At 43.6% G+C, this 13202-nt stretch overlaps 1 long non-coding RNA gene across 1 annotated transcript; it reads right to left on the bottom strand.

Annotated features, from left to right (window-relative positions):
- Positions 1-2003: 2003 nt before the first annotated feature.
- LOC144306356 (uncharacterized) lies at positions 2004-7932 on the bottom strand. Its single transcript, XR_013373426.1, has 3 exons — positions 7835-7932; positions 2386-2532; positions 2004-2152 (listed from the first exon to the last, which is right to left on the bottom strand). It is a non-coding gene; the product is annotated as an uncharacterized LOC144306356 (long non-coding RNA).
- Between the last annotated feature and the right edge of the window lie 5270 nt (positions 7933-13202).

Raw genomic sequence — 13202 nt, forward strand, 5'->3', positions numbered from 1 at the left:
GGTGATCTACCCATACAGTGGAATATTACTTAGCCTTAAAACATGAAGTATTGATACATGCTACAACATGCATGACCCTTGACAATACTGCGCTAAGTGAAAGAAGCCAGACATAAATGCCCACATGTCATAGACCCCACTTCCACGAAGGTAAAATAGGCAGGGACACCTGGGTGGCTCAGCAGTTGAATGTCTGCCCTCAGCTCAGGTCATGATCCCGGGGTCCTGGGATTGAGTCCCACGTCGGGCTCCCCGCAGAGAGCCCGCTTCTCCCTCTGCCTGTGTCTCTGCCTCTCTCTGTCTCTCTCATGAATAAATACATAAAATCTTTTTTTAAAATAGGCAAATCAATAGACATGGGAAAGTAAATTAGTGCTACTAGGAGCGAAGGGTTTGGACAGTGAGAGAAGGACTGCCAATGGGTACACATTTCTGTTTGGGGTGATGAAAATGTTCTGGAGTCAGATAATGGTAATGGTTGCACAACTTTGTGATTATATTAAAACCACTGAATTATGCACTTTAAGAGGGTGAATGTTACAGCATGTTAATTATAGTTCCATTAAAAAAAACTCAGGTGTTGGTCAAAATAATAAGTAAAAAGGAACAACCCTCAAGAAGTATGGCCTGCATAACCACTAGCTCAAGAAACAGGAGTCTGGACTCTTCCAAGACAGAGGGCTTACCTGGCCCTCAAAGAAAACTGGGGGAGGACCCTCCATCATCCCTCATGCTCAGACAGCTGCGTACTTCTCCCCAGAGCTGGTGCAGAAAAGAATTTTGCAGCCCAGTTCCCACAGCTGACCTCCCTATGCTGTTACATTCCAGAAATCCGGTTATTTCTAACACACATTACATTTTCTCATGTATTACCCAAGTCTAAAACCTCAATCACCTTAAAGAATTCAGACTGCAAAGGAAGAGACCCAAAGTTTACAGATATGGCCATTGCAGCATGTTGTAGAACACTGAGAAACTGGAAAGGATCTACCTACCCAACAGTATGAAATTGGTCAGGAAAACTATGGTATGTCCTTGCAACGGGATATTACGGAACTCCTGAAAGTAATAAGTAGTGTTTAGTGACACGGGGGAGAGGCTTAGGTTAATGACAAGCAAAAGTACGACAGATACAGAATCGTATGGGCATTATGTTCTCAACTCTGATAAAAAAAAATATACTTAGGAAATATTCCATGATCTTAATAATGATCATCTTAGTGGCTGGATATTTTCATTCTAAATTTCTTTTCAGATCTTCCACAGTAAGTATGCCATGTTTTGTATTGGGAAAAAAAATTATTTGGAGGAGAAATCCCAGGTGGCAAAACAGAAGAATTTTAACACAGCCTTGGATGTACTATGGGTACCGCATTGGCCGGAATCTGTCCCAGGGCCACTGCTCAGTTGTCCTGTGTGCTCAGAGAAAAGGCAATGATGTGAGGAAGCACAGGCAACCTCTGCCACAGGGCTGCAAGCGTGTACAGGCATTGGTTGAAGATCACACAGCTGATAAGAGTGAGAGCAAAGGTTCAAAATCAGGGCTGAGTCTTGGTCTTGTCTATCTTGTGGTTCTACCCTCTTCCAGGTCCCGACAGTCCTTTCGCCTCTGGAATGTTCTCTAGTCTGTTGATGTTAGACTCATCATGAGGGAGAGTAAAAAAGTCTGATGAAAACATTCATGCTTAAATGCAATTTGAACTTTCCTACACCCATCAACAATTTCTTGTACAATATTTTCTTCCCAGGTTTTTTTTTCCCCTTGCTTCATTTCTGTAATTCTCCATTAAACATTAATGTGAAGCTGATGTAGGTAATTGCCGAAGCACTGTATTGTGCATCTGAAACTAATAGAACGCTGTATGTTAACTATACCAGAATTAAATAAAAACTTAAAAAAAGAAGAAGAAAATAAAAAGAAATACACTGATATGTTAAAAAAAAATAATAAAACCACTAAAGGGAAGCAGACACCAGTTTTAAGGCAATTCATTACTGTGCTTACGATATAGGCCATCATTTATAGGTTCGTTTTTGCAAAAGCCCGACTTCAAAGGCTCTTCCCTGCTTCATAGGGCCTTTCCCAGACGTGCGCTCTGCTGCCTCCGAGTGGTGGGCAGTGCTTGGCTCTTCCTCAGGTTCTGATGGTGAGCTTTCCCCAGAAATGGAAAAAAAAAAAAAAAGAAAGAAAGAAAAAAAAGCTGAGTGTAAACAAAAACTTGATTGACTAATTATTATCATTAAACAAAAGGCCTATAATTCAAACATGATTTAAAGAAATACAGATGTGCCTGGGGATATTTATTTGCAAATATTTATTTTAAAAAATGAGAAGGGATCTAATTAATATCATCTTGACACTTCAAACACATTTCCTTATCTAACCTTCACACGAACCGTGCTGGGACAGGTCTTCCTATCAGGGTTCTGTCGACGGAACCTGGCACGTGGGCTAGTGAGTGAGTGGGCTGCGGTTCATCTTCTTGGCAATCTCTTGTTCTGGCTCCTAATCTCTCTGACCCATTTCCTTATCTGTAGAATGAGAAAGGAGTGAAAAATAGTAACAAACAAACAAATAAATAAAATACCTACTTCTCGGAGTGCAGGGAGAGCTGAATGGGATGACAGATCCACAGCACGGAGACATGATTATGACAACTCTTTCATTTACAGATAAGGAAGGTAGGCGCAGACAGTCAGTTTCTCCAAGCCACTCAGACAGAATAGTAAGGCTGGGGCTTGAGCCCAGGCTTCTGTAGGTCCGATGCCTGAACTCTTTCTCTCACCTCTTACTGCCTTGAATATTCTAGGAGACACAAAGACTCAGGCATAAAGATGCCTACGCTGGACCAGCTTGTAGTTTGCAGGTAAGCATCCTTTCCATTTAATTTATAAAATGCCTCAAGGTGCCTGGGCGATGCAGTCGGTTAAGTCGATCAGACTCCGGGTTTCCGCTCAGGTCTCCGGTGGTGACCTCAGAGTCTTACGATAGAGCCTTGTGTGGGGCTCCATGCTCAGCAGGGGTCTGCTTGGGATTCTCTCTCTGCCTCTGCCTCTCCTGCTTATGCTCTCTCTCTCTCTCTCTCTCAAATAAATCATTTTAAAAAACAAAATAAAATAAAAATCGAATGTCTCAGTCACCGTCTACTCAAACTCTACCGCTTTTTAAATTGCTCTTCATCCCAAGGTGTGGGGAATCGAAAGCTTAGCTCATTTACCTTCAGTCTTTCTCACCCCAGAATGAATGCTTATCTGGAAATACTGGAGTTCCTGGAGCCATCTCTCTAACATGCAGTAATAATTGATCAGAGTCTCCACCCACCTCCTGCTGGACAAGGGTGAGAGATCCCAGGACCTGAGTTCCAGCCCCACCACGTACTAGTTATTGCACCTCATGTGATTTCTCCTGCCCGAGTCTCAGGTTCCTTCACAAGGAACTGGAGACACCTGTAGTACACCAACTCACCTCACAAGCTTGTGGGATCAAACGAAGTGGAACCCGTTGCAAATTACAAAGTTCTGTGTGATTGCCACAATCTATCGCCAGGCAGTTCTTCAAATAGGAGACAGATTTCTTTCCTTTGGCAATAATCGTGAGTAATATATTCCAGGATGTTTTGCATTTTCCTGTGCTTAAAATAAAACTGAACCCAAACAAGAATGCAGACATGGTCCTGCGTTCTGCGACTCTTGCTGAGTATCTCCCATGTGGGAGGCCCTATGCTTAGTGCACTGGAGATGAGATGTAGTCCCACCCCCAACTACTTCGCCGTCTAGTGGAGGAGGCCAGACATTTATATAAAATGTTGTATACTTGAAGAGAGGGACAAATACTGTGTGAGAAAAGTCGAAAGAAGCAGCGGTTACTTCCAGTTTAGGGAAATCTGGGAAGACTCCTTGGAGGACAGAATATTGGAGTTGGGTCTTAAAGTCGGCTAATAATGGGGCAAGTAAAGAGCACTACCTGAGCAGAGACTTGGAGGCAGGAAAATGCAGGCTATGTATGGAAAGGGAGGAGTACTTGGACTTAACTGAGTCAAAGGGTACAAAAAGAAAAAGATGGGAAACAGGGACAGGTTTGAGGGTACTTGAAAGTCTGACTGATGGCTTATTTTTTGAATAGGAAATCAAAGATTCATCCAGCACAGGGTTTGCAGGATGCCCTTGAGTGGGTGTAGAGACCAAGGGCAAGCAGAACACTTTGGGGGTCATTGCAGTGGTCCTGTGATGTGTAAGGGAATTCTGAATTTAGGACAGCAGCAGAAACAGGGATTCTATACCTTGTATCTCTATCTTATAGGTACAGAATGTCTTATGATGTCTGTTATTGTCTGTTTTTGTGTGTCTTATTCTGGATTCTAATTCAAAAGACTTGCCGGAATAAGACATACAAAAAGGCTGGGACTCTAAGAACCGGTAAGCAAATCAGGGTTTGTTTCAGGATTTTAAATGCATCTGTTTAACAAACATGGCCCAGATGTGTGCTAGGGGCTGAAAATACCGCAGTGAGGAAGATAGACAAGTTCCTTTGTGGGAGGGAGGCAGACTCGAAACAAGTAACCCAGTACAGAAAGGAGGGAGTAAGTAATAGGGTGATATGACACCGTGTCCAGGGGGGCAGGGCAGGGGTGTGGAAGGTAGGGGAGCGACTCAGGTAGGTGACATTTTGACTGAACTTTAAGTGATGAGTGTAAGACTGCCAGGGGAAAGTTTGAAGGAAGAGTAATCTTCACAACTTTGAATCCAAATTACTTTTTTAGGGAGTTACCTTTTGCCATTAAGACAACAATGTGTGGCCCCCAAACAAGGGACAATCTCTTATTTGCTATCTGGTAGAGTAGATGACCTCGCTTGTCACTTGGGTATAGTAGATTCTCAACCTCTAATATGACTTCTTTCTCCCAACATGACTATGGGCCAATTTCCTATCCCTTCTTCCAAACAGATGACCTTTGGGTGTCCAAAGGTGTGTTTTTTATTAAGTTTCTCTAAAAGATTAGCTTTATAGATAACATTTAGCACCAAACCAAAGTATCCCAGAAGCTCATATACATTGGATAATCAAGACTTCTACATTGATACATGATATAACAAATGTCCCTGCTCCATTTAATAGACCAGTAGGCAGTTTTCACAAAAAGACAGGTGAATTTCTAGTCCAAAGGGTGAGTCAACCCATCTGGTATGACAAATGCTGTTTCTGGCTTCATTCCTTGTCTGAGACCTTTTGCCAAAACCTTTTTCATGAATCAATAGTTAAGATAATCTAAGCTGTTCCCAATAGATTCAACAGTGCATTGGTTCCAGGCATAAGACATCAATTTGGTTTGGATATAAAATTTAATATTCTATAATTCACAGAAAATCTAATTCATGTACCATCTGGTTTTGGAAGAAAGACCTCTGGAAAAATTCAGGGGCTTTCAGGATTAACATTTCTTATCCTCTTCCTGATCTCACTCAAGACCTTTCCACTCACACTAAAAAGTAATCATCTGTCTGGCATATTACCCCTTATTTCAAAAATGATAAGTTCATTCCACCTGGCTTACTTTGTAATATGTCCATGAATATTCTCGTTCCCTTGCCCTGACTAATAGTCTGAAGCCACATTACATGTTTCCTGCTCCCTAGCTGAGGGCTATGAGGCATATACCCATCAGGTCACCACCTGGTTAATCTTCCTGAACCTCCCCATTTGATACTTTGCAACCTAAAAGGTTTACAAAACGTTTATCTCACTTGGTCCTCATGCTGACCCTGAGAACATTCCCATTTTACAAATGAGGCCATCAAAGCCAAGAAGGTGACAGGTCTACCAACTGGGATCCTTGGTCTTTGGTGTACTTCCTGCCCAAGATATGTAACATGCCTACTCCAGAATGCAGTTATGCTCCTGGGACCTTGCCATTAGAGCCTGTCCACCCAGCTTTCCAACCTCTTCTTCTCTTCTCCCATCTCAACCATCAGTCCCAGGGGAGCTGGTGTTTCTACCACTCCCTGAGCCTGTTATGCTCCAGGAGGCTTTATCTGGCCGCCTGGGATCCATCCCTAGAAGTTGGTGGGTGGGTTTTGGGATTGAGTAGGTACTTTGCAAGACGGCATGTGGGGTTTTGTATGCATATGCTTGTGTGAATCTGTCTAGAGAAAGAATCTACAGTTCTTATCGGATCCTCAAAGAAGTCAAAGGCAGCCTCCAACCCCAAATAGTTAAAAATTAATTTTATACACTGCTTTTCTTTCACCAGATCTCTCCACTCTCTTGACCTATCTACATTTCATAATTTCTCTTCAGAACCAACACAGGCTCTCCAGATCTCCCTTTCTAGTATAATTTAATTGTTTTCTTCTCTCCAAATATTAATTCGAAAAGGGAGAACCCAGAGTATTCCTAGGGTGGCCTGTACATATGCAAATAATGTGTGATTACTTATCCCAACCAGGAGCACAATGACCTGCAAACCTGAGTCATCCCCTTCAGGGTTGATCTGAAGCCTTTCATTAGTACAATGCTTCCTAAGAGATAAAGGGTGGGAAGAGCTGAGTGAAATATATTTAATTACACTGATACAGATACAGTATCAATTATAAAAAGAAATCCTCTTACGTAGGGATTGTATAGTGATATTCTAGATGAAAACACAAAACTGGTAAAAGTTCAGCCTCTCACTCTCAAGACACCAAAGCACACCAACCCCACTGCTTATTGGGGACATAAAAGCACACAAATCCTTGTAAGAGATTTGGTCTAGGGAGTTCAAGGGGAGGGGCTGGAGTGGTGAGGTGAGTGGAACGTGGGAGGGGACTGCAAAGGATGGTGGCAGGTACTGGCTGTTGGTTCACCAGCTTTGGCCTTGACATCCTTCTAGACTCCCCGCCTTATCACACATTCCCTGACATTCTCTCACTCTGTTTGCCTGAATATCTTCTGCTCCCCTACACTAGTCCATCTTCTGAATGTGGCATACACTATGTCCCATCAGGAATCTACTATATTTTGGGGTTGCTCTTTGGGTTACACTCCCTCTCCTTCTGACTCTGCTGAAACCTTGCCATTTCCCATGAGCAGTGCCGTCACTGAAGCCCTATGCCTAAAGCTGTAGATTATCTACACCCTATATTGCTGGGAGGTGGAGGCAGCCTCTCCACTTCCTCACTGTTACTCATTAATTATTATGAAATCCTTCCTCTTATAGGCAGGCCCATGTCACCTGCTTCTGCCACTCTCTGCCTTATCTTGCCACCTGGTACTTCCAGCACATTCATTAAAAACATGGGCATTGCCATGGGGTGCATGGTAGCCCACCCCACCCCACTCCCAACCCCGCCAGAAGATATGTCCACATCCTAATCACTGGAACCCATGAATGGAACTTATTTGGGAAAAGGGTCTTCACAGATGTAATGAAGTTAAGGATCATGAGAGGAGGAGATCACCCTGGATTATCCTGATGGGCCTGAAATCTAATGACAAGAGTCGTTATTAGAAGCACACAGAGAGACAGAAGAGGAGGAGGGAATGTGACCAAGGAGGCAGAGGTTAGAGCAATGGGACCCCAAGTGAACGAAGGAATGCTGGAGCCACCAGAGGGAGGAAGAGGCAAGGGCTGGAGTATTCCTTAGAGCACCTGGAGGAAGTGCAGCCCTGATGACACCTTAACCGTGGACCTGCAGCCTCCAGAACTGTGCAAGAACACATATCTGTTGTCTCAAGCCACCCCGGTCGTGGTAATTTGTTGTAACAACCACAGGAAACAACCACAGGGAGGACCAGGTTGCATAACTCCCATCACCTTGGATAATAATAAACAGCTAATATTTACTAAGTACTTACAAAGTGCTAGGTATTGTGCTGAAGCCTGTTCATGGATCATGTGTGGAATTCTCAGAATGACACTGTAGCACAGGTACAGATAAGGACAGGAAAGCCCTCAGGAGAGAAGTGCATTCCCACCGTCACACAGGCCAGTGTGATGGACCAGCCGAAGCAGGTTGCCTGTCTGGCTACAGCCCATGTGCATCACCACTCAGTGACATTGCCCTTAACGGGGGACGTGGGGTCCACTGGGACCTACAGTGCCACTGGCTCTGTAGCACCTCCACCCCCTCTCTAGGTCACACAGCCTCCGTCCTCCAGCATGGTTGTCCCCAGACCTGCTCTTCCTCTGCTTCGCCAGCTGCAGGATCCCACTTGCTGACCACCCCCCCAACACACACTTTTAGGTGTCTCATATATTCCCTCCCACTCCATTTGACCTTTGGTCTCTAGGCCAGTAGACTTCAAAGTGGACTACCTGTATCCTTGTGAGCATGCAGAGACTTTCTAAGAGGCAAACAGGCAAGAGTAGTTTTAGGGAGCCATATTTTAGAATCTGAGTTTCCATGGGAACATAACTTGCATCATTCAGTCACTGCCACAAGAATGTTGCGCAACAAACCACCCCAACACATAGTGACTTAAAACAGCAATCGTTCATACTCATGGCAGCTGTGGGTCAGGTGGAGGCCCCGATCTAGGCTGCAGCTCTGCCGTTTGCTGTGCCAGGACTGGCTCCAGGTTGGGTGATCAGATTTACAGAGCCCTACACTCAGACAGACCTGGCACTTGGGCTTTAATACTCTGAGATGAACCCAAGGCGTTCATGTTTTGTGAGTAAAGTCTGATGAAACATGCACAAGAGGCTTCAAGCGTCAGTTCACCCGTGGTGCTTCTCTCATCTCCCTGCCCCCCAGGATAGGTGCTTAGCCATCAGCTCTCTGTTCATGCCCAGTGACCACTGCTGCCCGCTGTCCCCATGGGGTTCTGGACATGGGCACAGGGAGGGCCAGTCAGGCATGTGCTCGGGAGTGTCTTCAGGTGGGGCAGGGTAGTGGCTACTTAGGCAGTGTCATGGCACATTATTGGGCAATGAGCAGGGACTTTTTGCTCATTCTCAATCCAAATACCAAGTGCATCCCTGCATGGAGCTTTCTGCCCTTTGGGTGTTGCCCATCCACCATGGACTGAGGTGGTGAGGCAGGAGAAAGAAGGAGTGAATCCTGTTGCGCCACATTTTTATTTTGCAATGGGCCCTACCATTATGTGACAGGCCCTGGTGGGGCCAGCTTAGTTCCGTATCTCATTTGGGGCCCAGTGAAGGGCAGCAGCTACCCAGAGCATGGTCTTCTCATAGTACTAGAACCCAAACCAAACAGTGCGAGCACTTTTCAAGCTTCTGCTCACATTTGTCCAGTCAAGCAAGTCACCAAACCATGCTCAAGGCCATGAGTGGGAAACACACCCCACCAGCCACCAGGCGGCCCCTGGTGAGGGTGTGGCCGCATGATGTTATGGACAGTAGAAAAGTAGGAGTCTCCTTCTAAAATGAGTCTCCTTGGGATCCTGGGTGGCTCAGCGGTTTAGCGCCGCCTTCAGCCCAGGGCATGATCCTGGAGTCCTGGGATCGAGTCCCGCGTCTGGCTCCCTGCCTGGAGCCTGCTTCTTCCTCTGCCTGTGTCTCTGCCTCTGTGTGTGTGTGTGTGTGTGTATCTCTCATGAATGAATAAATAAAATCTTTAAAAATAAATAAATAAATAAATAAATAAATAAATAAATAAATAAATAATAAATAAATAAATGAATGAATAAATAAAATGAGTCTCCTTCAGAATGGAGGGCCTGATTCCACTAGCCCTTCTTTCCACCTCCTGTCTCACAAGCGTCCTTCTTCCACCTTACCAAAGAAAGGCAGGGGTGTGTGTGGTTCAACCAATGATGCACTAGTGTAATCCAGGAAAAGGGGTGAACATTCCCAGCTTAATAGTCAGAGGAAATATTTTAACATCTTATTTCAGTATATGTAAATACTTTTGTTATGGGGAACTGTGATATGGTCAACAACTAAAGACTTTTGAGCACAAGAACCTACAATTCTTTAGAGAGAGTGGGATCAAAATATGAAAAGGAGTAAAAGGAATGTTGAAAAACCCCTTTGTTAGAGAACAGCTATGCTGGTGGCTATTAAGGCAGTATGGCATTTAGAAGAGCCACAGCTAAGTCAGAAATGTAACCATTTTATTTTAACATGTAAATATAATAAGCTAGAAATGACGTTCTTTGCTACTACTTGAATTTAAGATGAAAAATTTTAAGTGTTAACTTAGAAATGTTGGAGCAGGTACCTGGTTTCTCAAACCATGTCTCCCCCCAACTGCCCCGCAATCAAAAAAAAAAAAAATGTAAAGTCCACTCCTCAAGAGCAGAAGAACCTTGCATTTTTATCCAACCTACCACTTTGAGACTTTACTTTCTTCCTTAACCCCATAAGTATAATAAGCCAGACACAGAAAAATATGGCATCACTTACATTTGGGATCAAAAAGGATAAATGCTGAAGTCACATCAACAGAGTAGAATGCTGGTTGACAAGGGCTAGAGGGTTGGGAGAAATGGGGAGATGGTGGTCAAGGGGTATACAAACTTTCAGCTCTAAGGCGAATGACTCCTGGAGATCTAATGGTGACTACCGTCAACATTACCGTACTGTATACTTGGCATTTGCTAAGGGAGTAGATATTAAGCGTTCTTACCACCCAAAAAGGTAACTATGTGAAGTGATGGATGTGTTAATGAACTCAATTGTGGTAATTATTTCACAACTATACGTATAAATCATCAAGTTGTACACCTTAATGAAAAACATCACCCTGTACAACTTGAAAAAAAAGAAAAACTTCTAACCACCATCAATCATGGCGTAATTTATCTCTTCTTGATTTGAGGAGGATGCAACTATCTAAATCATGTCAAATTTTTCTTCTTAGGACCTGTTTGTGACGTTCTGTGGCAGAAACCCTTGCAAATAGCTTCTTGTCAGTCCTGACATTTTTTTTTTTTTTAACAAGCCAGGTCTCCTGACTCTTTACAAATAAAGGGTGTTGGGTTGCCTGCCTCCTTAGGACTCCCCATCATCATTCTGACAACCAAGAGTTTTTGAAGTTTTTTCTTCTATATGCTGATAAAAAAAAAAAAAAAGTGACACATGCTTCCACTATCTATTTAGACATGTGCCATTAGGAAATCCAGTGATTTCTGTGTTAGCATCATCCTTCCTATCAGAAGGGAGTCATTTCCTCTTATTTTTATCTGGGCAATTTGTCTTGTGAAGTGGTTGTTTAGACTGGTTCTAATATCTGTCCTTTAGGAATCATCAGTAATTTCTTTTTTTTTAATGATTTTATTTTTTTAATTTTTTTTGAAGATTGCATTTATTTCAGATTGAGAGAGAGTGCAGGTATGAGCAGGGGAGGGGCAGAAGCAGACTCCCCACTGAACAGTGAGCCAGACAAGGGGCTCAACCCAAGGACCCCAGGACCATGTCCTGAGCTGAAGGCAGACACCCAACCCACTGAGGCACCCAGTAGCTCCTCATCAGTAATTTCTGATTCAACTTGCTTCAGCAACATAGCTTTCGATAACAGTGTGAGATGATCAGTCTATAATCCATTATAACACCCTTAAAACAAATGTAACAGCTTAAAACATGGAAGAGGTGTAGCCCATCCCAGGTTCAAGCTTGCAAGCCAGAGAGAAGAGGGATGCCTTTTAGGACACTACCTGAGCAATCATGGCTGGTGTGCTAGCACAAGTTAGTGCACTGACACCATTGTAAGTCTATTGACACCATTGTTCCAAGACCATTACAGTCACCTGTGCCTGTGGTACCTCTACCATCACTAAATGTGTGTCTTCCTCATGTCTGAATAAGCTGGGGATTTATATAAGAGGCCATATTTCTGTCTTATCCAAGTTGCTTAAAATAAGCCTTAATGCAATTAATATAGGATATTGGGCTGCTGCTGTGATGGTTAATTTTATGTGTCAACTTGACTGAGCTAAGGGATGCTCAGATTGCTGATAAAGCAATATTTCTGAAAGTGTCTGTGAGGGTGTTTCTGGAAGCATTTAATTTAGGAGACTGAGTAAATGGATCTGCCCTGGCCAATGTGGGTAGGCATCTTCCAATCCATTGGGGCCGCCAATGGAACAAATGGGCAAAGGAATGGTGAATTCACTCCCTCTTCTTGAGATGGGATGTCCATCTTCTCCCACCTGTGGGCATTGGAGCTTCTGGGCCTTTGGGCATCAGGGCTTAGACCAGCAGTTCCCTGGCTCTCCGGACTTTGCCCTGGGACTGGGAACTACACCATCAGTACTCAGGACTTTGGACTTGGACTGAATTACACCATGGGCTTACCTGGCTGTCCAGCTTGCAAACAGCAGATTGTAGGACTTCTCTTGCTCCACGACCGTGTGAGCCAATTCCCATCATAAATCTCCTCTATTTGTTGTGTTTCTCTGGAGAATCCTGTCTACTACAGAGGCTGTGAGGAATGGTTGCAAAAGGAGCATTTAATAATGAGAATCTTAGTTATATCACAAGAAGGGATTGCTGCTCTGCCTGTGGCCTAACCCCACTGTTAGACCTCTCCTTTGGAGAAGAGACAAAGGAGGAGCAGCTCAGAGGCAATCTCTGCAGCTTGGTGCAAATGAAGCTGTCATTCTTTTGGCTGGCAAAATATAACCTGCCAACCACTCTACCAAATAGATATGCTTCTCAAAGGTGCTAACCATTCTATTATCTCTATTCCCACCTCTGATTTAAGAGCCTCAGAGGCTAGTTTGTAGTTTACATTTCAATGAGATCACAGATCAATTCTGACATGTCAGAAAATCCAATAAGAAGAGACACTGGAATTTATGTGTTTATTTAAAGCTTGCTGGTAAACAATTACATACATCTTACTTATAATAATCTACTACAGTTTATAAGTTACTAGCCACAGCAGGTTGTGGGGTTTGTTTGTTTGTTTGTTTGTTTGTTTGTTTGAGATAGAAAAATAAATTAAAGTCCCCAGAACCTGTAGTATGTCTTACAGTCCAAGATGAGAAGCCATGAAAACAGGGGCAGGAAAAGATTTCTGTGGTCTCGTGTGTGTGTGTGTGTGTGTGTGTGTGTGTGTGTTTTCTTCTCCACTTCTGCAGAGAGCATAGCTAAGGAATAGGACACTGTGATAGTCAACCAATAGCTATTTACTGATATGTACTTTGTACAAGGCTATACCCAAGGGCTACGCAAAAGTTCAAGGTAGCACCCTTTCAGAAAGCTGAGTATCCATCTGAAAATCAGGCTAACAGCACAAGACAGAATGTGCTAATTTTC

Source organism: Canis aureus, chromosome 37, assembly GCF_053574225.1.
Source record: "Canis aureus isolate CA01 chromosome 37, VMU_Caureus_v.1.0, whole genome shotgun sequence".
Taxonomy (NCBI): Eukaryota; Metazoa; Chordata; class Mammalia; order Carnivora; family Canidae; genus Canis; species Canis aureus.